The sequence below is a fragment of the Solanum pennellii genome, chromosome 3, assembly GCF_001406875.1.
Source record: "Solanum pennellii chromosome 3, SPENNV200".
Classification (NCBI taxonomy): Eukaryota; Viridiplantae; Streptophyta; class Magnoliopsida; order Solanales; family Solanaceae; genus Solanum; species Solanum pennellii.
Genome location: NC_028639.1, coordinates 40,655,322 through 40,659,031, shown reverse-complemented (window position 1 = coordinate 40,659,031; position 3,710 = coordinate 40,655,322).

The following is a 3,710-nucleotide window of genomic DNA, read 5'->3' as shown; positions in this document are numbered from 1 at the left end:
GGCCTTAACTAACTCTTTGGGCCATCCTAGGTTAGGATCTAGGTTGTCTCTTCAACTAGTACAAGGTTAGTATCAACCCGGTTAAGTGTTAGGTTGTCGGGTGAACTAATTGGTCCATTTCGGTTAGTCCTAGGTTGATTATCTAGTTAGGGAAGTAGGTTAGAGTCTAAAATTAGATAGAGAACTAGTCCCCACATGGTTGAACCCATGTTCAAGCCTGCCCCCCTTTAACTACCCTAACCAAATTCGATTAGGGTGGTCCCTCTTGGCTGTTTCTCTCTTGTCCTGTCCATGTACTTGAACATGGGTTGTTGTACATTCTTTAATGAATACTCTTGATGCTCTATTGGGAATATTTATTTATTGTCCCATGGACCCTCACTATGTCCTTGGGCACTGCTTAATTTACATGATTATTTTAGATGGTTATGTGGAATAGTACCTAGGCTTGACACTTGGATGCCTTTTATCTAAAGTGCTAAGTTGTGAATTTTTTTTTTACTTAGGGTCTTCATTGTAGGTTCATTTCTTAAACAAGGTCATTAATAATAGAAAATTGGCTAACACCCTTGAAGCCAATATTTTCAAATATGCCCAATATTTTGCTTATTTGGGTAGTATATAGAAATTGGCTAATATTCCTCAGGCAATTTCTATTCTATCCCCAATATTTCTCAATATTTGGCATTGGGATGCCTATGTACCCCTAATACACATTCTTAAAGACCTACTAGGCTCTTTACTAGACAAGTAACTTTTCCGGAATGTTACGAAAACCAAATTTCATACCCTACACAAACATGTTCATTTAACCCATTTCTTAAGCTAAAAGTTTGACATATGAATAAACATGAGTTCATTAGGGTTTTGATATTACAATCATGAATGACTACTAGCATAAACACATTTGAATCATTAAAACACTTTTACAAGAAGGCTCATGCTTAGAATCAAAGATAGAAGAAAGTAGAGTGTGAAAACACTTTCTGAAATCTTTTGGAAATGACTTCTTGAATGAAAAAGGGTTCAAGGATGGATACCATACCTCAATGAAAAGGAAACCCACTAATTTTTGTGAAGAAACACGTCTTCTGCTTGAGTTTTAGCTCCAATTGTGACTTGAGAGTGTTTTAAGGGAGAATGATTTTGGGTTTTAGGAAATGAGGTCTAAAATTAGGTCTTAGGGTTTAAGACACTTTAATATAACTAATAAACCCTATGATAAACTTCCAAGGTCCTTATAAGACTAGGGGTGAATTTACCAAACACCACAAGCCAAGGTAGCCTGTTTAACAGCTTTTGCAGGCAGCACCAACGGGACCAACCAACGGACTGTTTGTCGATCGACGGTCTGTAATTGGTGGTTCGTTGGTTGAGCCTGCAACTCCCAAACATGAAGACCTTACAGGTCCAATCAACGAAACAAGTCGACAGGCCATTGGTTGAACCACTGGCCGTCGTTTGGTCACGTTGGTGGACACTTCCAAGATAGTTTGGGTCCTTCCCTTAGGCCCTTCTCTAGGGCCCCTTGTGGGTCATAGGTGGGGTCGTACCCTAAATTTAAACCCCTAAACTAAGTCATCTAGGTCTTAGGAACATCTCACACCAATTTCGATTAAAACAAACACGTGAAATTCACTCAAACACATCGAGACACACAAGCACTTTCTGAGGCACACTTTGCGAACATCATGGACGTTCTTGGACGTTTGACCGCGAAACTTACCAAACTTCACATAATGACTAAAGACACTAATATAAATCATTTTAACTTAAAATTAAATCGATAAACATTGACAAAGTTCTTGTGCACCTTAGTTCGTTCTAGGGCGTTACATTATCCCCACATGGAATACCATTCTTCCTCGAATTACAATAAAACATCAAGACCATCAAGAACTTTATTAGAAACACATAACACGTTACAATCATGATCAACACAATAAAAATGAAATCATCAACTAGCAAGGAGCACCATTCCGCATTTCCACACACTAGCAACACAGGCAACTTTTGCAAAACTTCACAATTTCAAAATTTCATCCTTATCCATCTTTTATGGACGATCTACATTCTCCAACATTAAACATGCTCATATAAAACACTTTTGCACACTTTGAAACTACAATTGAAGACAAAAATATTTTCTTCAAAAATGAGAAATTTTACAGTGAGCACTCACTGTTTCACTGTTAAGCATGTCAAAATTTTTAAAAATCCATTCATTGAGCAATTCATCAAGATGAAATGATCATATGAAGTATAAAACCATATAAAATCATTTGATAACATAAAAACAACAATCATAAAGAGTCAAAACTTACCGTGACTATCAACTCCGGATTAGTATCATTCCTATCTCCCATCCCATAGGTAGGCTTCTTCGTTGGAGCATTAGGATCTAGGGAAGCTTGATTGACCTCTTTCCCCCTTGCTTTGATGCTAGGGCAGTCCCTCATCTTTTGGCCTTCGTTACCACAACTTAAACAACCATCCGTTCGGGCAAGACACCTGCCCAAAATGTTGCTTTCCACAGGTAGTGCACCTAATCCTCTCAAAAGTGTGGCCACCACCTCGGGAGTTTTGGTTAGGACTCTTATCCTTGTTTCCCATGGAATAATCTTGATGATAGAACCTCTTCTAGGTTTTTTGTGAATAGAACTATCCGACCTAGGCCTCTTACCTTCTTGCCTTATCTCCCAAATTTTTGAATCCTCAATTTATTGTGCAATCACCATGTGCCCAGAGATATCCATTTCATTAAGAAGCATTGTCGTACGACACTCTTTCTTCACCAAGCTAGAAACTCCCATCACAAATTTTTTAATCCTAACCCTAGGTTTGTCTACCATGGGTGGGGCATACTTAGAGATTTGGGTGAATTTGAGAGAGTACTCTTGCACAATCGTTCCCCCTTGACGACGGTTCATGAATTCAACCATCTTCTTCTCCCTCCATTCTAAGGGAATAAACCTATCTAAAAAGCCTCTTTGAATTCCTCCCAATCAACCAAACCTATTTCTAAGGGTCTCTCACTCATCCATTGCTCAAACCACACTTGAGCCACATCCTTGAGTTGATAAGCGGCTAACTCTGCTTTCTCTCTAGGGGTAACACCCATAGCATCTACCACTTTGAATACCTCATCTATGAAATCCCGAATTCTAGAGGCAGAAGTACTAGCATTTGGTTGAGGTCCAACTCCATTATTATCTTAGGGAACAAAGTGATTATTGACGACATGAGCTTGAGCCGTCATGAGTTAGGTCAAATTCATTAGGGCAGCCCTCAATTCCGCATTAGTCATATCTCCTTCAACAAAAGGAGCTTGAGGCATAGGAGGCATTTGGGGCACATGAGGCTCTTGAGGTTTTGGAGGCTCTTGAGGTTCTTGAAAGGGAACCTCCTCATTTTCTTCCTCTATGCCAACAACAGGAACTTCGTCAATAGGGGGAGGGATCCTCTCATTCGATACTCCTCCCTCCTCCATTATAGAAGTTTATCTCCTCGTATTTATGTCCTAAATAAACATAAATATAAAACATTGAGAAAAGACACCTTTTATGACTCAACTCTAAGGCACGACATTATAATAGAAAATAAAGTGAAACTTTAATCGTCCTATAGCCTCTTGTCCATGGATGTGTCGCGACTCACACAATGACCAAGATACTACTAGACGTGGCTTGTGAGACTTTTAGACCCTAAAC